The 26926-nt window shown below is 41.9% G+C and overlaps 3 pseudogenes; 1 reads left to right on the plus strand and 2 right to left on the minus strand.

The window, feature by feature from the left end:
• The window catches only part of LOC130862662 (non-receptor tyrosine-protein kinase TNK1-like), a 618047-nt pseudogene that overhangs the window by 174994 nt on the left and 416127 nt on the right, over positions 1-26926 (minus strand).
• LOC130863092 (ankyrin repeat and LEM domain-containing protein 1-like) overlaps positions 1-26926 on the plus strand; it is a 111465-nt pseudogene that overhangs the window by 51272 nt on the left and 33267 nt on the right.
• On the minus strand, positions 18185-19475 carry LOC130862667 (serine/threonine-protein kinase SBK1-like; annotated as a pseudogene).

A 26926-nucleotide genomic window follows, 5' to 3' on the forward strand; every position in this document is an offset into this window, starting at 1 on the left:
CCTCCATTGAAGGGCATCTAGGTTGTTTCCAGGTTTTGGCTATTACAAACAATGCTGCTATGAACATAGTTGAACAGATACTTTTGTCATTTGATGTGGCATCTCTTGGGTATATTCCCAAAAGTGGTATTACTGGATCTTGGGGTAGGTTGATCCCAAATTTCCTGAGAAATCGCCACACTGATTTCCAAAGTGGTTGCACAAGTTTGCATTCCCACCAGCAATGAATGAGTGTGCCTCTTTCTCCACAACCTCTCCAGCAAAGGCTATCATTGGTGTTTTTGATTTTAGCCATTCTTACAGGTGTAAGATGGTATCTCAAAGTTGTTTTAATTTGCATTTCCCTTATCGCTAAGGAGGTTGAGCATGACCTTAGGTGTCTTTTGGCCATTTGAATTTCTTCTGTTGAGAATTCTCTGTTCAGATCAGTGCCCCATTTTTTATTGGGTTCATTAGCATTTTAAAGTTTAGTTTCTTGAGTTCTTTATATATTTTGGTGATCAGACCTTTGTCTGTTGCAGGGTTGATGAAGATCTTCTCCCAGTCAGTGGGTTGCCTTTTTGTCTTAGTGACAGTGTCCTTTGCTTTACAGAAGCTACTCAGTTTCAGGAGGTCCCATTTATTCAATGTTGCCCTTAATGTCTGTGCTGCTGGGGATAAACGTAGGAAGTGATCTCCTGTACCCATATGTTGTAGAGTACTTCCAACTTTTTCTTCTATCAGGTTCAGTGTGTTCAGACTAATATTGAGGTCTTTAATCCATTTGGACTTGAGTTTTGTGCATGGTGATAGATATGGATCTATTTTCATTCTTCTACACGTTGACAACCAGTTCTGCCAGCACCATTTGTTGAAGATGCTCTCTTTTTTCCATTGAATACTTTTAGCTCCTTTATCAAAAATTAGGTGTTCATAAGTTTGTGGATTAAAATCTGGGTCTTCTACTCGGTTCCATTGGTCGACTTCTCTGTTTTTATGCCAATACCAAACTGTTTTCAATACTGAGGCTCTGTAATAGAGTTTGAGGTCAGGGATGGTAATGCCTCCAGACGATCCTTTATTATATAAGATTGTTTTGGCTATCCTGGGTTTTTTGTTTCTCCATATAAAGTTGATTATTGTCCTCTCAAGATCTGTGAAGAATTTTGATGGGATTTTAATGGGGATTGCATTGAATCTATAAATTGCCCTTGGTAGAATTGCCATTTTTACTATGTTGATCCTCCCTATCCAAGAGCAAGGGAGATCCTTCCATTTTCTGGTATCCTCCTCAATTTCTTTCTTCATTGACTTAAAGTTCTTGTCAAATAGATCCTTTACTTCCTTGGTTAGGGTTACCCCAAGATATTTTATGCTATTTGTGGCTATCGTGAAGGGTGATGCTTCTCTGATTTCCATCTCTGCTTCCTTATCCTTTGTGTATAGGAGGGCAACTGATTTTTTGGAATTGATCTTGTATCCTGCAACGCTACTAAAGGTGTTTATCAGCTGAAGGAGTTCTTTGCTGGAGTTTTTGGGGTTGCTTATGTACACTATCATATCGTCTGCAAATAATGAAAGTTTAACTTCTTCCTTTCCTTTTTGAATCCCTTTGATCCCCTTATGTTGTCTTATTGCTATTGCTAGAATTTCAAGCACTATATTAAAGAGGTATGGAGAGAGTGGACAACCTTGTCGTGTTCCTGATTTTAGTGGAATAGCTTTGAGTTTCTCTCCATTTAATTTGATGTTAGCTGACGGCTTGCTATAAATAGCTTTTATTATAGTTAGGAACGACTCTTGTATTCCTAATCTCTCTAAGACCTTTATCATAAAGGGATGTTGAATTTTGTCAAATGCTTTTTCAGCATCTAATGAAATGATCATATGGTTTTTTCTTTCAGTTTATTTATATGATGGATTACATTGATAGATTTTCGTATGTTGAACCAGCCCTGCATCTCTGGGATGAAGCCTACTTGATCATAATGGATAATTTTTCTGATGTGTTCTTGGATTCGGTTTGCCAGTATTTTATTGAGTATTTTTGCGTCGATGTTCATGAGTGAGATTGGCCTGTAGTTCTCTTTCTTGGTTGTGTCTTTGTGTAGTTTTGTTATCAGAGTAACTTCAGCTTCATAAAAGGAATTTGGCAATGACTTCTCTGTTTCAATATTGTGAAATACATTAAGGAGTATAGGTATTAGGTCTTCTTGGAAGTTCTGGTAGAATTCTGCATTGAAGCCATCTGGACCTGTGCTTTTTTTGGTGGGGAGGTTTTTTATAACAACTTCTAATTCTTCGCGACTAACAGGCCTATTTAGATTGTTCACCTGGTCCTGGTTTAACTTTGGTATATGGTACTTATTTAAAAAAGTGTCCATTTCTATAACATTTTCCAATTTTGTGGCATACAGATTTTTGTAGTAAGATCTAATGATTCTCTGAATTTCCTCTGAGTCTGTGGTTATGTCTCCCTTTTCGTTTCTGATGTTGTTAATTTGCGTATTCTCTCTCCGCCGTTTGATTAGTTTGGATACGGGTTTATCAATCTTATTGATTTTCTCCAAGAACCAGCTTTTTGTTTCATTGATTCTTTGGATTGTTTTCTGTGTTTCTATTTTGTTGATTTCAGCCCTCAATTTGATTATTTCCAGTCTTCTACTTCTCCTAGGTGAGTCTGCTTCTTTTTTTTCTAAAGCTTTCAGGTGGGCTATTAAGTCTCCAATGTGTGCTTTCTCCGTTTTCTTTAAGTGGGCACTTAATGCTATGAATTTTCCTCTTAGCACTGCTTTCATAGTGTCCCATAGGTTTGAGTATGTTGAGTCTTCGTTTTCATTGAATTCAAGAAAGACTTTAATTTCTTTCTTTATTTCTTCCTTGATCCAGGTGAGGTTCAGTAGTTGACTGTCCAGTTTCCATGAGTTCATAGGCTTTCTGGGGATAGCATTGTTGTTGAATTCTAACTTTAATCCATGGTGATCTGATAAGACACAGGTGGTTACCGATATTTTTTTGTAACTGTGTAAGTTTGCTTTGTTACCGAGTATGTGGTCTATTTTCGAGAAGGTTCCATGAGCTGCAGAGAAGAAGGTATATTCTTTCCTATTTGGGTGGAATGTTCTATAGATGTCTGTTAAGTCCATTTGATTCATTACCTCCCTTAATCCTCTTATTTCTCTGTTAGGTTTCTGTTTGATTGACCTGTCCATTGGTGAGAGAGGAGTGTTGAAATCTCCTACTATTAGTGTGTGTGGTTTGATGACTGCCTTGAGTTTTAGTAACGTTTCTTTTACATAAGTGGGTGCTTTTATATTAGGGGCATATATATTCAGGATTGAGATTTCATCCTGGTGAATTGTTCCTGTTATGAGTAAAAAATGTCCATCTCCATCTCTTTTGATTGATTTTAGTTTGAAGTCAACTTTCTTAGAAATTAGTATGGCCACACCTGCTTGTTTCTTAGGTCCGTTTGCTTGATAAATCTTTTCCCAGCCCTTTACTCTGAGTAGATGTCTGTCTTTGTGGTTGAGGTGTGTTTCTTGTAAGCAGCAGAATGTTGGATCCTGTTTTCGTATCCAATCTCTTAGCCTGTGCCTCTTTATAGGTGAGTTGAGTCCATTGATATTAAGTGATATTAATGACCAGTGGTTGTTAACTCCGGTCATTTTTCCTTTCTTTCTTTCTTTCTTTCTTTCCTTTGGTAGTAGAGTTTGTGTGTTTCCCTTCTTCAAGTTGTGCTGGTGAAGGGTCTTTAGATGTCTGAGTTATTGTGGGCATTGTTGGACTCCTTGGTTTGTGATTTTCCTTCAATTACTTTCTGAAGGGCTGGATTTGTGGCTACGTGTTGTTTAAATTTGTTTTTATCCTGGTAAACTTTGTTTTCTCCATTTATAGTGAACGAAAGCTTGGCTGGGTATAGTAGTCTGGGCTTGCATCCATGGTCTCGTAGTTTCTGCAGTATATCTATCCAGGACCTTCTGGCTTTCATGGTTTCCATAGAGAAATCAGGTGTAAGTCTGATAGGTTTACCTTTATAGGTAACTTGACCTTTTTCCTTTGCAGCTCTTAATATTCTTTCTTTTTTCTGTATGTTTTGTGTTTTGATTATTATATGACGAGGAGATGTTTTTTTTTGATCCAGTCGATTTGGTGTTCTGTATGCTTCTTGGACCTTCAAAGGAATATCTTTCTTAAGGTTGGGAAAGTTTTCTTCTATAATTTTATTAAATATATTTTCTGGACCATTGAGCTGTACTTCTTCTCCTTCTTCTATCCCTATTATTCTTAGGTTTGGTCTTTTTATTGTGTCCCAGATTTCCTGAATGTTTTGTGATGAGAATTTGTTGGTTATGCTGTTTTCTTTGATGAGAGTGTTTATTTTCTCTATGGTATCTTCAGTGTCTGAGATTCTTTCTTCTATCTCTTGTAATCTGTTGGTGGTACTTGTCTCTGTAGTTCCTGTTCGTTTATTCAAATTTTCCATCTCCATCCTTCCCTCGGTTTGTGTTTTCTTTATTACTTCCACTTCATTCTTCAAGTCTTGAACCGTTTTCCTTACCTGTTTGATTACTTTTTCTTGTTTCTCTTGGTTTTCTTGGGTATCTTTGAGATATTTATTCATTTCCTCTACCTTTGTGTTTGTAATCTCTAATTGGTTGTGGCAGTTTTTCACCTCCTGTTTAAGGTCCTCTATTATTTTCATAAAATTCACTTTTGAGTCGAATTCTTCTAATTCTTCTGTATTAGGGTTTAGACTTCTCATTTCGGGATTCCTGGATCCTGGTGATGTCACGTTGCCTTTCAAGTTGTTGGGGGAATTCTTGCATTGGCGCCTGCCCATCTTTTCCTTCAAATGGAGCCAGGAGAGGCCTGATGTCTTGGACCAGTCTTTGCTGTGACTAACTCTCTAGGTGTATCTCCTCAGTGTAGGGGCAGGAACCGTTCCCTTCCAGGTGAACTCCTCAACACCAAAACATGGATGCGTGGTATTCCAATGACCCGCGTAAAGAAGGCCGAATGCAAGGGGTCGGGCGGGGTCCAGTAGAACACAGGCGACACTGCAGTACAAGCTGGAGGTGCCTGCGCTCCCTTTCGGGGGGGTTGCTGAGGCCTGCCCGCTGCTCTGGTTGGGTAGCCTTAGTGTAGGGGCGTTTGTGCTCTCTGCCGGGACCATCCGCCCCAGGATAGTACACACTCACCCGTCCCGATGAAACTTCTCGGCACCTACACAGGAACTCCTGGATGCCCCAATGAGCCAGGGACTAATGGAAGTAGGGCGCAGGCAGAGCAGGTCCAGCAGATCACAGCAGAGACTGCAGCCCCAGCAGCAGGGGCCCGCTTTCCCTGGCGGGGACCTTGAGGACTGCCCTCTGGTCAGGGACTCACTGCTCTGGGTTGGTAGCCTTAGTGAAATGGCAAGAAACTGTTCCACAGCTAAGGACCTTGCAGACAAGCGAGCTTCAGTATTGATAACAGCTTGGTATTGGCATGAAAACAGAGAAGTCGATCAATGGAACCGAGTAGAAGACAGTGATATTAACCCACAAACATATGAACACCTGATTTTTGATAAAGGAGCTAAAAGTATTCAATGGAAAAAAGAGAGCATCTTCAACAAATGGTGCTGGCAGAACTGACTGTCAACCTGTAGAAGAATGAAAACAGATCCATATCTATCGCCATGCACAAAACTCAAGTCCATATGGATTAAAGACCTCAATATTAGTCTGAACACACTGAACCTGATAGAAGAAAAAGTGGGAAGTACTCTACAACATATGAGTACAGGAGATCACTTCCTACGTACATCCCCAGCAGCACAGACATTAAGGACAACATTGAATAAGTGAGACCTCCTGAAACTGAGAAGCTTCTGTAAAGCAAGGGACACTGTCACTAAGACAAAAAGGCAACCCACCGACTGGGAGAAGATCTTCACCAACTCTGCAACAAACAAAGTTCTGATCTTCCAAATATATAAAGAACTCAAGAAACTAGACTTTAAAATGCTAATTAACCCAATTAAAAATGGGGCACTGAACTGAACAGAGAATTCTCAACAGAAGAAATTCAAATGGCCAAAAGACACTTAAGGTCATGCTCAACCTCCTTAGCGATAAGGGAATTTCAAATTAAAACAAATTTGAGATACCATCTTACACCTGTCAGAATGGCTAAAATCTAAAACACCAATGATAGCCTTTGCTGGAGAGGTTGTGGAGTAAGGAGCACACTCATGGATTTCTGGTGGGAATGCAAACTTGTGCAACCACTTTGGAAATCATTGTGGCGATTTCTCAGGAAATTTGGGATCAACCTACTCAAAGATCTAGTAATACCACTCTTGGGAATATACCCAAGAGATACCCTATTATATGACAAAAGTATTTTTTCATCTATGTTCATAGCAGCATTGTTTGTAATAGCCAGAACCTGGAAACAACCTAGATGCCCTTCAATGGAGGAATGGATGAAGAAAGTGTGGAATATATACATATTAGAGTACTACTCAGCAGTAAAAAACAATGACTTCTCGAATTTTGCATGCAAAAAGATGGAAATAGAAAACACTACCCTGAGTGAGGTAATCCAGACCCAAAAAGAAGATCATGGTATGTACTCACTCATAATTGGTTTCTAGCCATAAATAAAGGACATTGAGCATATAATTTGTGATCCTAGAGAAGCTAAATAAGAAAGTGAATCCAAAGAAAATCGTATAGTCATCCGCCTGGATAGAGGAAGTAGACAAGATTGCCGGGCAAAAACTGGGAACTTGAGGGTGAGGTGGCATGGGGCTAGGGGGAAATGGGGTAGAAATGTGAGAAGGGGAGGATGGGAGTAGCTTGGGGGATTGGGATGGTTGGAATATAGGAAGGGTGGATATGGGAGCAGCGAAATATATATCCTAACTAAGGGAGCCATCTTAGGATTGGCAAGAGACTTGACTCTAGAGGGGCTCGCAGGTGTCCAGGGAGATGTCCCCAGCTGGTACCTTGGGTAACTGAGGAGAGGGAACCTGAAATGACCCTATCCTATACTGATGAATATCTTGCATATCACCTTAGAACCTTCATCTGGCGATAGATCGAGATAGAGACAGACTCAATTTGGAGCAATGGTCTGCGCTCTTAAGGTCCAAATGAGGAGCAGAAGGAGGGAGAACATGAACAAGGAAGTCGGAACCAAGAGGGGTCACCCACCCACTGTGACAGTGGAACTGATCTATTGGGAGCCCACCAAGGCCAGCTAGACTGGGACTGAATAAGCATGGGTTGAAACTGGACTCTGTGAACATGGCAGACAATGAAGGCTGATGAGAAGCCAAGGACAATGGCACTAGGTTTTGATCCGAATACATGAACTGGCTTTAGGGGAGCTTAGCCTGTTTGGAAGCTCACCTTCCTGGACCTAGATAGAAGTGGGAGGACCTTGGTCTTCCCACAGGGCACAGAATTTGGACTGCTCTTCAGTATCAAGAGGGATGCGGAATGGAGTGGGAGGAGGAGAAGAGGAGTGGGGATAGGGGGAGGGGAGTGGGGAAAGGGGGCAATATGTGGGAGAAGGGGGAGGGAAATGGGAAATGGGGAGCATGTGGAAATTTTAATTAAAAAAGAATAAAAATAAATAATTAAAAAAATTTAATAAATCATATAAATATTTAAAATATTAAAAAAAAATAACAATGCATGAAAAAAGGACACAGTTGAAGGAGAACTGGGATGTGTGGTATATAGGAGAGTTGGAGGTATGAAAGTAAAGGCACAAATGTTATAATTTGTAGAGAGTCAAAAGGTTCACATGTTTACAGATAGAACTGGGGAAACTAGGAATGTTAATCACACAAAATTGTCAATCCAATGAATATTTGTATACTCTGTTTTCTATTCTGACAGGTGGGCTTGTAGTGGATAATAGCCAACACATATTTTCCTTGTGTTATCTGTGGCCAGGCCATACTAAACTCCCAGAAGCAACAGTGGACATACTTAATATTCAAAGTGTCAAAATACAGTCAAAATGGTTCATACTGATTCATGCCTTGGGAAACTGTGAGAGAGTCTCAGGAAGAAAAAAAAAAGGTATTTTAGCTCAAGTTTTGTTTTTTTTTGTTTTGTGGCATGTTCTTGTATGTCACTTTTCTGTTTCTTGCAACAAATGCTTGTATTCAATTCATAAGACATTATTATTGTCTTGAACATAGCTATAGAACCCAATCTGGTTAAAGGATGGGCTGAATGTTGTCCTCGCTGTATCTACAATCTTGAGACAACCCAGGGTCAAATTCTAAAAGATTTAGTCATGTTTCTTTTACAAATATGGGTTCTCTTGTATTTGGGACATAGGTATTTAGGACTGAGATTTCACCTTGATGAATTGGTCCTGTTATGAGAATAAAATGTCCTCCTCCATCTCTTCTGATTGGTATTAGTTTGAAATCTATTTTGTTAGATATTGGTGGAGGTATATCAGCTTGTTTCTTAGGTGCACTTGATTGGAAAATCTTTTCCCAAACCTTTACACTGAGGTAATGTCTGTCTTTGAGTTGAAGTGTGTTTCTTGTATACAGAAGTATGGATCTTGCTTTCATATGCATTCTCTTAGCCTGGGTCTTTGCACGGGTGAATTGAGTCCACTGATATTAAGAGATATTAATGAAGAGTGTCTGAAATTACTGTTATTTTTCTTTTCTTTTTCTTTTTCTTTTTTTAAAAACAACTTTGAGATACCATCTTACACCTGTCAGAATGGTTAAAATCAAAAACACCAATGATAGCCTTTGCTGGAGAGGTTGTGGAGAAAGGGGCACACTCATTCATTGCAGGTGGGAATGCAAACTTGTGCAACCACTTTGGAAATCAGTGTGGTGATTTCTCAGGAAATTTGGGATCAACCTACCCCAAGATCCAGTAATACCACTATTGGGAATATACCCAAGAGATGCCCCATCAAATGACAAAAGTATCTGTTCAACTATGTTCATAGCAGCATTGTTTGTAATAGCCAAAACCTGGAAACAACCTAGATGCCCTTCAATGGAGGAATGGATGAAGAAAGTGTGGAATATATACATATTAGAGTACTACTCAGCAGTAAAAAACAATGACTTCTCGAATTTTGCGTGGAAATGGATGGAAATAGAAAACACTATCCTGAGTGAGATATCCCAGACCCAAAAAGAGGAACATGGGATGTACTCACTCATAATCGGTTTCTAGCCATAAATAAAGGACATTGAGCATATAATTTGTGATCCTAGAGAAGCTAAATAAGAAAGTGAACCCAAAGAAAATCGTATAGTCATCCGCCTGGAGAGGGGAAGTAGACAAGATTGCCAGGCAAAAACTGTTATTTTTCTATAGTAGTGCTTGTGTGTTTCCCTTGTTTGGGGTTTGCTCGTATGTGGTTATCTGTTGCCTGTGTTTTTATAGGTCGTTAGCTTCCTTGGATGGAGTTTTCCTTCCAGTTTTACATGGAGGGCTGGATTTGTGGATCGGTATTGTTGAAATCTGGTTTTGTCATAGAATATCTTGTTTTCTCCACCAATGTTCATTTAAATCTTTGTGGGGTAGTGTAGTAGTAGCCTGGGCTTGCATCCATGGTCACTTAGTGTCTGCATCACATCTGTCCAGAATCTTCTGCCTTTCAGAGTTTCCATTGAGAAATCAGGTGTAACTATGATAGGTCTCACTTTTTATGTTACTTGGCCTCTTTTCTCAGTAGCTCTTAATTTTCTTTATTCTCTATGTTTTGAATTTTGATTATTATATGGCAAGGGGACTTATTTTTTGGTCCAGTCTACTTGATGTTCTTTAAGGTTCTTTTTCCTTCATAGAAATATCCTTCTTTACTTTTCCTCTATGATTTTATTGAATATATTTTCTGTGCCTTTGAGTTTGAGTTCTTCTCCTTCTATCTATTATGCTTAAGTTTGGTCTTTTCATGGTGTCCCAGATTTCATGAATGTTTGGGGTTAGGATTTTATTGGATTTAACAATCTCTTTGACCAATGAATCTATTTCCGCCATAGTATCTTCCACACCTGAGACTCTCTCTTCCATCTCTTGTACTCTGTTGGTTAGGCTCCCAACTGTAGTTCCCATTTGTTTACCCAGGTTTTCCATATACAGAATTCCCACTGTTTGTGTTTCCTTTATTGTCTCTATTTCAGTTTTCAAGTCTTGAGCTGTTTGAACTGTTTGTTTCAGCTGTTTGATTCTTCTTTTCTTTGTTTCCCTGGGATACTTTAAGAGATTTATTGATTTCTTCCATTTTTGTTTGTCTTTTCCTCCATTTCTTTAAGAGAATTTTTCATTTCCTCTTTAAACACCTCTATCATCCCTCATAAATTTATATTTTAAAATTATTTTCTTCTGCTTCTTCTGGGTTAGGGTGATCAAGTCTTCCTGGCATATGACCACAGGGTTCTGGTGTTACCATGTTGCTTTTTCCCTTGTTGAATGAATTCTTGCATTGGGATCTACTCATCTTTTCTTCTAATTGGTGCTATCAGTGTCTTTGCCTGTTGGTCCAATCCTAATAGTTGCTGTTTACATCTTTTTAAATTGTTCTAGGTCTGTTCTGTACTGTTGCTATTTTTGTCTCGGGGAATTGCTGAGATTTCTCTTGGCCTGCTCACTTGGTTCAACCTCTTGGTTCACTCTCTTGGTCCATTATGTGAAGCTGCAGTTTGTGTTTCAGAGTTTCTCTCTTGGTCCTCTCTGTGTAATTGCAGCCTGTGATCCAGAGTTCCTTTGAGGTTGTGGGGTGGAGGGGAGGATAGGAATTTGGAGGGGGGTGGAGTGGGACTCATAGCTTACAGGGCCTTATCGGTAGTATGGGGGTGTTGGAGTAGCCAACCTGCAGGGAGCTTGCCTGCTGTCTGGCTAGAGAGCTGAGCAGTTGGGGAAAAGACCCGGGCTTTTGCCCTAGTAGGGAGGGCCTATATTAGGGGGCCCCACTGTTGGGGTGATCACTCACATCTTGGTCCTCTCTATGTAGTTGCAGCCTGTGTTTCAGAGTTCCTCAGAGTTTGTGGGTAATAGCAGACTTTTTCCTGTTAAGGTTGTCAATGGACAACTGTTTTGGGTTCACCAAAGGCTGATTTGATAATCATACATTTACTCTACATTATTATTATCTTGAGTATACCTGCACAAATAAAGACAGACAAAGCTCCAGCATATATCTTTAAGAAAATGAAGCAGGTTTTTGCTAATTATATAAAGTATATTACAGGTATATCACATAATCCAGGTAAGGCAGTTATAGAAAGATCAAATCAATCTATAAAGGATATATTAAACAAAGAGAAAGAGATAATAAAGATCCCCAGAAATAAATTACACAATGTTTTATTAACCTTGACTTTTCTTAGCTAATCAGAAAGGAACAATCACTGCAGAGAGAAATTTGATAATAATAATAATAAAAACTTCTGAGTTAAATGACCTGGTGTGTTTCAAGGATATGTTGACCTCAGAATGGTGGTACCTCTTCCACACTGGGACCAAACACAATCAGTTCTGTGGAAAGAAACAACTTTATTCTAGCTGTGTGCGACCTTGACTTGGGTAAAGTCCCTGTCACATACAAGTAACTGTGTGATTTTGAAAATGTGACTATCTGGTGGTCAATTTTATTTTCTCTACTTTGCAATAAATCTGCAATATCCTGTCACCTCACAGCCACAGTCAAGTGGGTTTTCTGTGTCAGGTAAGATATTGTGAGGCTAGGTCAGGCGAGAAGAGGTGAGAAGAGCCAAGGTGAGACAGAACAAAAACTGTGGGATGGTAGGTGTGCAGCTCTGACCACAAGGCCCTCTCTCTGTCCCTCAAGAGCAGACAGACCATGGAGACCTGATCACTGCACTTGTCCTGTGCTGAGCTGCAAGTCTGTGGCGTGTAGAACCCAGTGTTCAGATGCTCCACAATGTTTATCCTGCTAGAGACACCTCAGACCTTTCCCACCAAAGTCACATCCCACCAGAAAGTGACAACCACCAAATAGAGCCACAGCCAATACATCCAATCATAAATGGTGTGTGAGGTTTTAGTCTGCCTCTGATGCATTCTGGTCCAATGAGCATCCAGTCAGAGACTCTTAACCACTCAGACTTGACCTTGTTCTTCCTGTCTGTGATACTGAGCAGGTTCAGGCTAGGAAGTGCTAAGGAACTGCTGAGGCCTTGTGGAGGAAGAGGCCGGTGGAGTTCCACAAGGTGAGAGCAGCCACAGATTAGCGAGGCCGGGCTCAGCATCTGTCTGGGGTGGGCCCCACATGTGGAAGACCCCAATCTCCTCACAATCGGGGCCTTAGCCCAGCTCCAGTGAGGGCTGGGGCAGTCTTCTCAGAGCCTACTGATTCCTCACAGCCCAAGTTCTCGTGAGGCTTAGATGCCTGCTGTGAAGAGTCAGGATGACAGGATGCCATTCTGAAAGGACAGCATTATTACATTAGTATTTCATCCAAGTTTTAAATTCATAAGCCTAGCTTTGTCCATATTTCCTTACTTCATCTTAGCACCTGTGGGATCTGCAATGCCCACTTTCTCATTGCCTACTTGAGTAACTTTAATAGTCTTTCATTTTTCTTTGCTAGTGTGCCTAGAGATGTATCAGTGTTATTTAGATATGTATCTTTCTCTTGCTTCTTGTCATGTTTATTTTCAATTTATTAAGTTTAAAAAATTGATTAATGGCTTCTTATTCACTTTCCTTTTAGTATTTATATAAAAATTTATGTCACAAATTGTAAATCTACTTTATCCAAGCCCTTGGGAGACATGAGTTTTAGAACAGTGTGGGCTACACAGGGAGTTCTGGATACCATGGGCCATGTTATGGCATGAGATCTTATTGTGGGAGATACAAACAAAATCCGAATGTATTCACTTTCATATAAAATCATTTAATTTTTATTTTTCTAATTATTGTTTAACTTTATTCCATAAAGTTTATTTGTGTGCACCTGCTCGTTTCCCTGTTGTACTCCCTCCATCTAAAATATTTGCCCTCACAGTTCTGCAAAATTTTTCATTCTTTCCTATTTTTTCTAGATTCCATTTATGAAAGAAGATATGTGTTATTTGTATTTTGGAGAGTTGTCTATGTCTTTGACTTGTTATAGATGATTGGAACAACTTTCTTGAGAATTACGTAATTTTTTTCTATAATTTTATTTGTTGATTATCTTGCATGATTTATGCATATAATGTTTTCTTTATCCATGCATATATTGGTGTTTATCTAATCTTATTCCCTGAATCATTTGTTATAGGAAGTGCAATGATAAGAATTACACTCAAACTCACACACACACACACACACACATATGTGATTCAGTATAGTGAACTCCCCTGGAAAGTATGCACATCCAGGAGTGATACAGCTGGTAGGTCTATGTTAAATTTTCAGCCACAGCTATTATTATAGCATCCACAGTAACTAAGATATTTTATTTTACAATGATCATAGCATATGTGTTCTTTTTTCCTCACTCCCTATGCAGCATTTAGAAAAATTTAGATTTGGTAAAAAATGTAATCATTAAAGAGACACTCAGAGCTGAAATTATGGGCACTCCAAATATTATTATACGTTGTGAGAAATGGGTCTTGGGACTCAAGAAAATGACAACACAATCTAGAGTATTTGTGTCAGGCTATAAGTCCTGTTGAAATTTATTCTTATGCAGATTGTTACCACGGTCAGAATTTGACCTTGTATTACTACATGCTTGGGTATCTCAAAGTGGTCCACTTGGTAAGCAGCATGTACTTGTGTGTAACTAGGGTAACTTTACACACATATTTGTATTCCATATGTTTGTTGGCATTTGAGACACTGTCTCAGATATGCCGATTATGAGAAATTGTTTTCAGCATGTAGAAAATGAAACTCTGCTCTTGAACTTCTACCATACACAAACTGCACCAAATGTGTCATGGATGTCAAAATGAGACGTGATTCCCTAAAAATGCCAAAGAATACAGTAGAGAAAATCTTCCAAGTTTTAAGCATAGGAAAGGGTTTTCTGAGTAGGACTCTTGTCTATTCAGTAAATGAGACAAAAACAATCAACAAATAGGATCATATGAAATTAAAACTTTTTATTTTGGTATAATAAAATATCATTTAAATGGGGATTACACAATATGAGAAAATCACTGGTGCAATGGTGACTTGAGAGTTATTGTGTATTTAACTTTCTGCTGATCTGGTGAGGCCTGCACTCTAGGTAGGAATTAGTACCTGGCACTGCGTCCATGGTCAAAAGAGCATGGCTGGATGAGGCATAGAGTCCTTTAAGATGACGTTAATGTTGTTACTTTGTGTGACAAGAGTAACTGCTTCGTAACTATTTCTGATTCTATGGATAGACGTCTTCAGCTGTCAGGCTTGGTCAGAGGCTCTTATTTATGGAGTGCATAGCAGCAAATGCACAACCTCATAATTTCAAAATGTTGAAATGTCCATGAATGTTCATTCTTAATTAGGACCTGTAGACCAACCATTCCCCTAGACAGGGGAAACGTCATGGAAATGGGTCTGAATGTCCTGCCTGAGAGTGAGGAGGACTGCTGTGACATGCTGTCTTAAGGCATGACCCAGCCACTGCTCACTCACATGAGCTGTAATCACCTGCAGCTTCAGGTGACCATGTTCAGAACTGACCGTTAACCTATCTGTCCTGAACCGGACAGCTGGAGGAGACAGCCTGCTGGTGGAAGGAAAAGCCTCCTAAGCTTTTGTCTTAGTACAGAAAATAAAAAGGAAACTTGAAGACAGCCATTTGTTTTACTTATCAGTTCCCCCTTTCTTTATCTGACATCCAGGGAAGACTGTGTAATTCCTATTTCCTCAAATTAATGAGTTTATTGAGATTAATACAGGAGTATAGGTATGGGATTACTTACAGGAATATGAATAACAAATGTGTGGTATCACAAAGGCTCCCATTAGAATGGGGGACTCAGGAAAACTAGAACCATGAACATGTCTGCATGACTTGTTTGCAACTGACTGAGACGGAGGTTCTCATTTCTTCAGTTCTAACTTAAAACCTATGTAAGCTTGGGAGCAGAAGGGCCTTATTATTCTTTTAAGTTCCAGCTTTCCCAGCCATAATTTAAATGCTGAGTCTTATGAACTTCCTAACTCTTTCCTTAGAACTTTCTGAGACTTAAGGAAATACTTCCACCCAGGGAAGAGCACACCTGTTGTAATCCCATATCAAATAATGAGTCCAGAAAGCTTACATTTAGGACTGTAAAACTACATGTATACATGTATATGCACGTAACAACAATGAAGGAAAAGAGAGGCCATACATGAGAAACAGCAAGGGAGAGTGTAGGGAGGTTTTGCAAAGATTAAAGAGAAGAGGAAATAATGTAATTATAATCTCAAAAATAACAGAAAATATTTATGTCAAAAAGGAAGTTTTTACATAATATTTCATCCTTTCCTTAAAATATTAGTTGGTTCCACAAGATCACAGTCTACCATGGAGCTCTGCAAAGGCACTAAAGCTGCACACCAGTGCTGAAGTTCCTGGTGAAGCAAACTTTATTGTTCACCTCCTCTGTAAGCACAGCTCCAGCATGGTGAGTGACTCGGCCATAAAGCACTGCTTCTCTCGTACATAGTTTTTTCAGCAAAACCTATCATTCACCATCTCCAGTCTGTGATATTTGTGAGAGCTGTGTTTGTGATAACCAAACATCCTAGTGCTTCTTTTGAGCCAGTCCCTCAGAAACGATTTCATGAATATTTCATTAGATTATGTATCCTTTTTGTCATGAAGGTTTTTTTTTATCTTTCTAAATTTTTATTTTATAGCAATTGTCATAGTTAGAGATGTAAATAACACATTTAAAAACCTCCCCAGGGCCAAAGGATGCCAGAGTATTTACAAAGACATGGGGTAGGGGAGGCAAGACAGGAGCATGAGGCTCAAGGGCTTGGGTTCAACCCAGGCCCTGCCCCAGACTTGGACAGATGCCAACCACCAGCACTGTGTTGTGGGCTCAGGGAGCATCACACAGCCTGGGGCCCTCTAGTCACAGGATCTGGTGGGAGACCTCTAGCTAACTGAAGGCCCCACTTCCTATCCAGGAAGCTCCCCTACAGCCCACAAGCCAGTTCAAGGGGCCCCTGGGAAGCACCAAAGGACAGGGGCAGTGTGAGGGACACACAGGCTGGGACAGGTGTCAATGGATGATCTGGCCTGCCCTGGGGTGAGACAGAGACACACACATACGTGTGCGTACATGAACAAACCATACCTTCACAGAAAAACTGCAAAGGGGGAGGTTTCTCCTGTGGGTTTTGTCTTCTAAGTCTCCATGTCTACGATGTTATTTTTTTGCTATTATTATTATTATTTTGTTTCTTCAACAGTGACAAACTGAGGTAAACATCTGTAACCAACACCTTTCCTAAGGGGCAAAGGGTCCCAACCCAACAGACAGAGACAGTACCAGTGGTGGCAGCAAGAGCGGAGCCTGACCCAGCCTGAGTCCGGTTCAGGGTCAGGCTGGTTGCTGCCTCTGAAGGATAGGGCTGGGCTACATACCTAATGTCTCTTCTGAGGACTACCAGATACTACAAGGGAGAGGCCTCCCACACAGGATCTCAACAGAGAGAGGGTGCACATGGGACGCGGGATGTCTACTGTGGAATCTCGCTTCCTTGTTATTGCAGATCAGGGTGGAGAGGCCTAAGGCAAGAGGAGAAGTAGCGGCTGGGAAGGAGGGCCTGGTGGCCCCAAGTGGGCCAGGGCAGTGATGGGGGCCTTCTGAGATTCGGCTCTCGGCAGGAGGAGGGGTTTGCTACTTACCTGGCATGTGGGTCCTGTGTCCACTAGGGAAGTGGTGGCACCCCAGGAAAGTGGGACCAGGCCCTGGAGCAACCACAGTTTGTAAACTGGACTCAGGCAGGGCAGGGAGACCTATAGCCCTTTGTGGTGGGAGCAAGGGGTTATGTAGAGAGGTGGGGGCTCCAGGCTGAGGGGTGGTTGGTGCCTCTTGCAGCTAGCCAGCCAGCCCCACTATGGAACCTCTTAGAATGACCCAGAACTTTTGGAGGGACCCTAAGAGAGGCAACCCAGGCTGGCCAGTTGGGTGGTGCCAGGCAGAAGGCACAGCCTCCCTGTGCTGAGGTTATTACAGGGGTTCCTTAACCCTCCACATTGAGTAGGAGTCCCAAAGGAGAGCAGGGGCAAGGTGAAATCCTGTTTTGCTGCCGAAGAACCTGAGCCAACAGCAGGTGTCTCCTGGGATTCCCTGAGGAGTGTGGTAAAACACAGGCCTGGCTCTTGGCAGCTGCCTGGTGAGGTGTCCGGACCCTCAAAGTCACCAGACACACATCACACTCACTCTGACTTCAACGACTTCCTGTCCCATCCACGGATGCGCTCCTCCCCTGCAAGGGTACTGCCCTAGAACCGTGAGGCTCACACACGTGATTGACAAACCCCAGGAATAACTAGCGCAACTGTTTCCCTGCTTGCTGAGTGCCCAGGAAGGAGCAGCTGGGCTGTGAATGCACCCCCTTACCCTAGAGACACAGGAGTGCCAAGCCTCCCGTTCTCCTGCCATCTGTTCCCCTATACCCTCAGGAGGGGTACCTACTGGAACTCTGTTCCCAATGGCCTCGTGGCTGCGGTAATGGCTCTCCCTTCTGGGATCTAAGTACCCATCAGCAGGAAGAGGTGAGGGGGCATCTCTAATATTCGGGTCTGTTCCTGCACACAACTTTTGCTACCTTTAGGGGGCTTGGCCTCTCCCTCTGACCTCCTGGGCACCACTGTTGTCAACCCAGTGCCTGTTCCCAGCCAGTTTCTAAGGGTCTCGTGCTCATCTCTGCCCAACACCAAAGGCCCCTTTCTGGGCCCAGGTTTGGATGGAAGATTGTAGGGTGATCTGCCAAGGGGTGTGAAGCGCCAGAAGTGTCCAGGTTCCAGAGCTCAGTCTGGCCCACAAGCTCCCAGCCTTTGTCAGGGGCCTCGGCTCCTCTGGGCTGAGGCTGGCCACACACATGGTCATCCGCTAACTATGTCACCAGCCCACCACCGACCCGGGTGTCTGGGCCTCTTATTCTACACTACTCCCTCCCACCGCGCTGTGGCTGCTCCCTGTCCCCAGTATGGGTTGGAGCATACGCGGCTTCCCCGCAGCGACTGCGGTGCTCCTAGCAGCTCAGACGCAGAATTCGATGGCCATGGCCAGCACCACCTGCCCTTTGCTCTTGTCTGCACGGCCATCGGTCCTGCCCGAGGGAGCGGACAGAGCCAGACCAGCCTCAGGCACGGGCACGGGCACCGGAACGGGCACCACGCTGGGCGGCGAGGACCGTGAACCGCTGCCACTCTCGGTGAGCACGGTGCGCTTGAGCGGTGCAGGAGCCTCGAGGCGCAGGGGCCCGGGCAGGCGGTCCCCAGGAGGTTTGCGTGCACGGTGCGAAGGCCGCCGCCGAAGTTCAGATGTGAGCTCCTGTTTGAGGAAGCGGAAGACCTCCTTGGCCGGCCCGCGAAGCTCGGGCTCCAGAGCCAGCAGCCGCTGGAACATGCGCAGTGCAGGCTCGGTGAAGCGGCGCCACTGCGAAGGCAGCCCCGGCAGGAGGCCCCGCTGCCAGCGCAGGAACTCCTCGAAGAAGGCATCGGCGCCCGACGCAGCCTCCCACGGGAAGTTGCCGGTGAGCACACAGAAGATAAGCACTCCGAACGCCCACACATCCACGCCTGTGTCCACCGCGAAGCCATCGGCACGGCCCGCCTGGCACACCTCGGGCGCTGTGTAGGGTATAGTGCCGCTCCCACGCTTCACACGGCAGCCCACGCGCCGCGTCATGCCGAAGTCCGCCAGCTTCACACGGCGGCACTCACGGTCACACAGCAGCACGTTCTCGGGTTTGATGTCGCGGTGCACTAGCTGTCTGCTGTGCATGAAGTCCAGCGCCAGACCCAGCTGCTGCACACAGCGCTTCACCGTGTCCTCGGGGAGGCCCACCTGGGGAGGGATGATGTCAAACAGGTCTCCAGCAGGCGCGCACTCCTGGGCAAAGACATAGCATTCCTCAGTCTCGAAGACCACGTCGAAGACCTTGATGATGAAGGGGCTGGATGACAGGCTGTTGGTGATGCTCACTTCACGCAGGAAATTCTTCAGCTTTGTCTTGCTCTTATTCACAAATTTCAGCGCCATTTTGGTGCCTGTGCCCTTGTAAGCCACCAGGTCAACCTTCCCGTAGGTCCCTTTACCCAGCTCCCGGACAAGCGTAGTGCTTGGTAAGGTCGCTGGCAGTCAGTGTGCGCAGTGTCCGTGCTTGCATGTCTTCTGTGAGGAGGGGCACACCTGCACCTGGTACAGGGGCGGCCCCCGGCCCGCAGCAAGGCAGGGAGTGGAGCGGTTCAGGCTCTGGGCAGCCCACGCTCATCTTCTCCCTGGGCTGGGGCCGCGGGGACGCCGCGGCAGGGGGTCTGGGCGCCCTGTCGGTCTTCGTCAGCCTGGCCCGAGATGGGCTCAGGGCACCACCACCACCATAAGCCGGGACGCGGAGGGCGTCGCTAGGGGCTCGGTTGCCCAGGTCCCGGGGCTTTGGGGTGCCCGCGGCTTCTCGTTAGCAAGAGGGTCTGCTCTCGCTGTCCTAGGTTTGGGGGATCCTGTGTACCGGAGCAGCAGGGAGGGCTACCGCCCCGAAGCTGGGTCGCTCTCTGTCTTCAGGTGTGTGGTTGCAGCAAGCAGATCTTAGGGGGCCCCGGGTTGGAGCGGTCGCCGCGCGCTGGGTCCCGGTAACCGCGTGCGGGGCTGGAGGTCACGGCTCAGCCGCTGGGGGGCTCGGGCGCCGCCGCTGCAAGCAGCCCGGCCCTGCGGGCCCCTGCCCCGGCCTGGCGCGGGCTGAGGCTGCGGCTCCTGCTTCGGCTCCCGCTCCACCCGGTGTTCGGGCTCCAGCGCCGGCGCCCGCCCGGGCTGCGCTCCATCGCGGCCTCCTGTCATGAAGGTTTAAGTAAGTATATGACCTTCCTTCCAACTTTTATAGAAGTCAGATTGATCCCAGATGTTCTCATAGCCTACAATGTCATGTGTCAAGCTTTGACAGGATGTTTCATTGATATTTTGAAAGTCTTTTGTACTTCAAGCAGTTGAGAGACAGATTACTCCCTGACCAAGACAGTCTCTTTGCAGGCCATGTTAAGGTTCAAAAGCAAGTTCTAGCATGTGTTTTCCTTTTCTCTGTATAAAAAGTTGAACCTAAGTGGCATCTTCTATCACCTGCATTCCAAACAGAGAGTTACATAAGTGGCATATTCTATCACCCTTATTCTAAAGAGAGAATTGCATTCTAATTATATACAAGTGTAGTGAATTTTGTCCTATGGAATTTTAATGGATACTGCAGTTTCACATATGATCTTGATTCTTCCATAAACCTTCTGATTTATGATAAGTCTATTTTCTGGCTTTGTTCACATCTTTCCATTTCCATTTAGAAAACTCTACAGATTTTATCTCTTTACAAAATGTATTTAGTCAGAAAAAGTTTTTTGAACTTCGTGTCAGAGAAGCAATAAAAACTGAATATATCAACTCTTTGAATTCATTATTTCTATATTACATTTGTCATATAAAGAAACAAGCTAAGATAATGTGTTTGTAAAGTTGTTTGATGTTGGTATTTTGTTTTCAGTACAACTTACATTTTTTTTTTATCCAAGACCCTTTCCACAATATTTCTAGTGTCACAGAGTCAGAGACTTAAGGAATGCTAAATTTAAGCAAGTGATGGAGAAGATATGAATTACCAATCTTTTGGGTGGGAAAATATGGAGAATAAAACCCGGATGGATGGATGGATGGATGGATATATGGATGGATGGATGGATGGATGGATGGAGATAGACAATATGTGAGGAAAGCCTCTATTTGTTAATGCTTTAATGATTGTCATTCCATGTCATCATGGAAGTATAGGAAGTAGTACAATGGGTATCCTACTTTGAGAAATCAAACCCACACTGTATATGATATTTTTAAAGGGTGGTAATGTTTATTTTATCACAATTTCAGAGGTTATAATTCATAGTCATGCAGGAGAAGAGATGGGTAGGATATGGTTAATGACAACATATATCCATTCAAGTATGTTCCCTACGATGTTTCCTCCAACTAGATACATCACCTACTTTCTTTTTTATTTTTTATTAAATTTATTTTTAGAACAATCTTTTCTTATTTTACAATAATATCCCAGTTCCCACTCCCTCACCTCTTCCTGCTCTCCCCACCTTCCTTTCACCCCAGCCTCCATAAACTCCTCAGAAAGTGTAAGGCTTCCCAAGTGGAGACAAAAAGTCTGACACATCAGTTTGAGGCAGGACTGAGGCCCATTCCACTATATCTAGGCTGAGCAAGGTATCCCGCCAAAATGAATTGTCTCCAAAATGCCAATTCAAGTACTAGGAATAATCACAATAATAATGTAAATCTCTCTGATAATCTGTAAGAGAGGAACTGGGGAAAACTCAAAATCATGTCCCAGATATCAGGCTGATCAGTTTTTAAAACAACAAATGAAATCATGCTTATCTGGAATATCAAGATGGAGATGTAGGCTCAGTTCAGTTTCCAGTGGTCTTTTGTTACATTCAGTTTCTGGTTGTGTGTTTTAGAAATTATCATATAAGAAATTATCTCAAACCTTTTCAAGTATACAAAGCAACAGTCAGATTATGATATAGTACTGCCTTGATTATTTTAATTATAGCTCATAAATGTGGGAACATAATCAGTCAAATTAAAAACATTAATAGTTTCTTCAGATTTCTTGTCAACACTTATTTGTATTTTAATGTCAAATTTGATTACCTCTGAAATGCTGGTATTAGAAAGCTTGAAATAAAACAGTAAAGGACTACTATACTCATGAACTCCAAAATCAAGGCAGTCAACAATAAGGCACGGAAGAGAAAGGCACTCACAGGCCCCCACGCATTACTGAGAAACTGGTGACAGTTGATGGTTTTTTGAGGAGGAAATGTCAGTTTAATTTAGGGTGTGAATACCAGGTGGTTTGAGCAAACTTAGTAATGGCTCTTACACATGAGCATATGGGCATGCAGTGTCACCCTAGGTAGGTTATTTAAAACAAAAACAGGCATGGGGTTAGGAATGTTGGAATTAAGAGAGTGCATCAGGAACCATTGAAAAGGAATAAAGGCAAATATGAACAAAGTCACTGTATACATGTATTAAATTCTCAAAGAATTTCAAAACTGTCTATGTAAAAGGTCACAGCTCAATAACATTAAAATCTGATGTAAAGTTTTATCTTTTGGAAGAAAAGTATGAGAAAGTCACTGTCAGTGCAACTTAGATTTTTTGATAATGGACTAGAAGCATTTTTTTTTTCTGCAGACCCAGATAAGGGGCCTGGCCTAGTTGATTCACTTGTGCTTTGAATTGTCTTCTTTTTTCCTTTTTTAGGATGAATTACATAATACCTGTGATTCTTTTTTAGCATTTCCACAAATGTTTTCATTATCTTCAGGGAAAGGTCATCTTAAGTGGCATTTAATTTTCTATCATCCAGTGAATAAATATTTGACTGTGAAAGTAGCCTAGAACCTGACTGAAACACAAACAATTGGGAAGCCATGTGATTCAGTTACTTAATTTTATTTTGATTTTTCGGGACAAGTTTTCTTTGTGTAGTTTTGGAGCCTATCCTGGAACTCACTCTGTAGAACAGGCTGGCTTGAAATCGGTTACTTAATTTTAAAACTGATTATTGTTTTTTTTTATTCCCTGTGGACTCTGTAATTATTTTTGGATATTTCCTGTCTTAGAGTTTTAAAGTTTTTATTTCTGTGAAGAGACACCATAACCACAGCAACTCTAATGAAGGAAAATATTTAATAGGGCGTGACTCACAGGTTCAGAGGTTTATAGTCTATTTTCATCACTGCAGGACAATGAGGCATACAGGTAGATACGGTACTTTAGAAGGATCTGAAAGTGGAGAAGGAGCTACATCTTGATCCCACAGGGAAGAAAACGTGCTCTGAAACACTAGGCATGGCTTGAGTATACAACACCACCAAGTTCTCCCACACACATCCCCCAACAAGGACACACTTACTCCAACAAGGGCACACCCTTAATAATATAAGATCCATATGAGCTTATAGGGTCAAAAGCATCCAATTAACAAACCTCCAAGATACCCTTAGAAGAGAGAATAAGCAGCTTTATGGTGTCTCTAATAGGAGAGGTTTGTGAAGATGAGAGCACTTTTTTTTTTTTTACAAAAAAGCATAATCATTTGGCTGACAAATAGAAGTTTTAGAAGAAACACAGTGAATGCAGAGGAAAAACTACTTTCTCATTTCATCCATCTTAGGTTCCTGTTGGGGACTCCACAACATAACAGAACTTAAGAAGAGAAAAGCACGAAGACTTACCTAGCACAATCTTTCACAACTCCAGAGCCTTCCTGAGGAAGGGAATCCTTCAACAGTGCTTAGACCTGAGATTTTTTACCAAGTTGATGAAAAGTGGAACATTATAGAGCATGGGAAAAATTAAAATCAGCATGAATAGCCAGTAGATTTACAACAGAAAAAGACACGGGGAACACCAGACAGATTATCAGCATGAGTCAAGCAGGGGAATACAAATAGAGCTTTTGCTCATGTCCTCCATGTGTGCCTTCATCAGTCTTCAGATATGAAGCTGCTCTTTCCTCTATGGAGGGCTATGTGGTGCTTCTGACATGTTTCAGGAAATTGTCATAAAGTCCTTTCTAGGTTGTATGAGCATCAGAGGAAGACCAGAGGCCGTCTTCATATTCATTCTTGTGCTCAAAATGTTGTCTGATCACCATGTTTTCAGGTAGCATATTCTGAAATCCTCCAAATATGAAATGAAGACAAAAGTCTGGGTATAATTTCTGAGTTACATTCGTGTGTGATCCTGAAATGCAGCATTTAGAGCAATTATGAATTTAAACATTAACCTCAGTATATTCTGTTCTGTGTACATCATTTTGAATCTTTTTTTTCAGTTATCCTTGTTTAAAGAATATCTGGAGACTTAAATATATAAGTACATTCAAATAACTGGAATAGTTTAGACAAAGTCTTTGAGACTTTGCTATTAATAAGGTTAACTTCTGAAGTACCTTGGAAATTTTATTTTGGCACTTGTAATAGCATTATATTTAGATGTGTCTGAAGACTACTATAAGTGGTTAAATGCTAAAACCTGGACTGTCTACAGGAACATGCACAGCATGAATAGCCAGTAGATTTACAACAGAAAAAGACACGGGGAACACCAGACAGATTATCAGAGACACAAAACCAAGAAGGAGCATGCCATTTCCTTAACTCACCCTAGAATCTTCCTTGGAGTTTTTCCATATTCAGTGGTGGTGTCCATTCTGAACTCACTTATCGACATAGCAGTGTGGCTTCACTTTGCCTTTACCCATATATTACTTTGTTCAAGAAGTTTCTTCAAGCTAGAAAGACAACAGCTCTTCAATCAAGAATTCTTACACCTAGGGTGAGCTTTAATTAAGAACACTAGTCATTTGAAGCAAATGTCTGAATAATCATTCACTTCCTAAGTGCTTGAGGCTCTGCCATTTTAGTATTAGAGGAACTTCAGGTCCCCAGCAGCACCGTGATCAAAGAGTCCATGCAGAAGAGTCTCTGTGAGGAACAGAACATCCTCCTGGCCATAACTACTTCCTGAATGTACTGAACAGACTACCTAATAGTCCTTAACACAACCAAACAGAAGAATATAAAATATATTTCTCTTCTGCCTAGTAGGATAGAAAACCTTATCCAAACTTAGGTTAATCTACAGGAATCCCTGGGATATTTATGGAAACGAAGGATTACTTCCCTGTAACTCTGAATTGGGAAATGGAATCCAGATCATAGCACATATGAAAATAAAAGGATTAGCTAGGTTAAGTTCATAGTACCGAAATTCTTTCCTATGAATATAGCTTCTCCTCCTGGTGTGAGAAGTCCTTCTCTCTGTGTGTTGCTTTTATTGGTTAATGAATAAAGAAGCCGTTTTGGCCTGTGATAAGACAGAATAAAGCTAGGCAGGCAGAACTAAACTGAATGCTGGTGGAAAGAAGGCTGAGACAGGAAGAAACCATGCAGTCCAACTGGAGACAGACACCAGACATGTCCATACTCGTAAGCCACCGTCACGTGGCCATATACAAATGAATAGAGATGGGTTAATTTAAGATATAAGAATAAGCCAGAAATACACTTAAGCTATTGGCCAAACAGTATTACAAATAATATAGTTTCTGAGTGATTATTTTGTGGTCTGGGCAGCCAGGACTGAACAAGCAGCCTTCAACAACATCCTCCATCTATTAAAAACACATAGAAAGCCATATCATGCATAATGATTCATGCCTTAAATTCCAGAACTCAGTAGGTATAGACATGTAGATCTGAGAATTCAAAGTCAACCTAGTCAACATAGTGAAATTTAGGATAGTTTGGCTATCGAGTGAGATTCTGTCTCATTGACAAAACAAAAACAATAAAAATGAAGTTACCCCAAAAGGTGGAGCAGGGCTGGTGATTCACACTTGTAACCCAACATGAAGGATGCAGCAGCATTTGGATATTTTTAAGCCAGCACAGTCTACATGATGAGTTCCAGGAGAGCCAGGAATACATATGGAGAACCTGTCTTAAACATCATCAAGAACAAGAATGTTAGCAGAAAATGCATAACACATGAACCAACACATTAGAATAGTACATGAGTGTGTCAGGAAGAATATAATACCCAGGACATTTAAAAACTCTCTTCACTTTCATTTTACATGTGTGGGTGATTTGCCTGAATGCTTGTCTCTGCAGTACCTGTTTGCACTGCCCAAAGAGGTCACAAGAGGGCATAATATCTTCTGCAACTGGAGTCACAGAGGGCTGGGAGCCACCTTTTGGCTGAGTGGACTGCAACCTGGGTGCTCTCCAAGAGCAATCATACAGTGAAAATTTTACTAAAATATCTGAGTAATGTGTTCCAGTGATGCATCATTTGTACTCTGAATTATGCCTTGCAGAAAATTCCAAGGTCAGTAGTTGCTCTGTACTGTCAGCAAAGGTTATCATTTCTAATGGGAGCATCATTCATTAACCACCTGATAAATGAACATTTATACTTTTGCATAAGCACTCCAAGTATTTCTGGTTCCTAACTATGTGGAAAGATGCTCAAGCATATGTAACATCATTTATACAAGGCTGACATTTTTATTTGAAATATTGTGGTAATTTAGCTTTATATGCATATTTTTATTTTAAATTCTTCTCTGAGATAATTCTATTTCTGGAAGTATGTCTTAAGTTCAGCCCAAGTTAAGGGCTGCAAGCATCAAGCATGAAGCATTTGCGGACTTAATGGTAAATATGCACAGAACCCTTAAGGACCCTGTTTTACTGGTAGGATGTCTGTATGTGAGATCTCTGAAAGCTTTTTAGAAAATAGAGGTGCAGGTAACATAAAGACCTGTTGTTTTTAGGGCATATCACTCAAAAATTTTAAAATAAAGTGAATGAATGATGAATGATGTAATAGCCAATTCTTCATGATTTAGCCAAACTCTCACTGGTGTGGACTATGGAAAAAAGGAAACTTTAAGCAATAGAAAACACAAGTTGCATTTACTAAGGAATGCAGAATTAGAACAAGACTCTGTTGGAGCCAGAGATAGCAGAAGTTATTGTGTTTTGGGTACATGAGTTTTCTTTGGTAGGCAAAGGTCTTAGCAAAGATAATACGTGTACTTACCTCACAATATTAAGGGCTTTATGAGGCCATGGAACAGATCCTGGTTCCTTCCAGCCTGATTTGGGTGTCCTGAGATGATATCAGAGATGATGACATGCTTAG

The sequence above is a fragment of the Chionomys nivalis genome, chromosome 20 (genome assembly GCF_950005125.1).
Source record: "Chionomys nivalis chromosome 20, mChiNiv1.1, whole genome shotgun sequence".
NCBI classification, from domain to species: Eukaryota; Metazoa; Chordata; class Mammalia; order Rodentia; family Cricetidae; genus Chionomys; species Chionomys nivalis.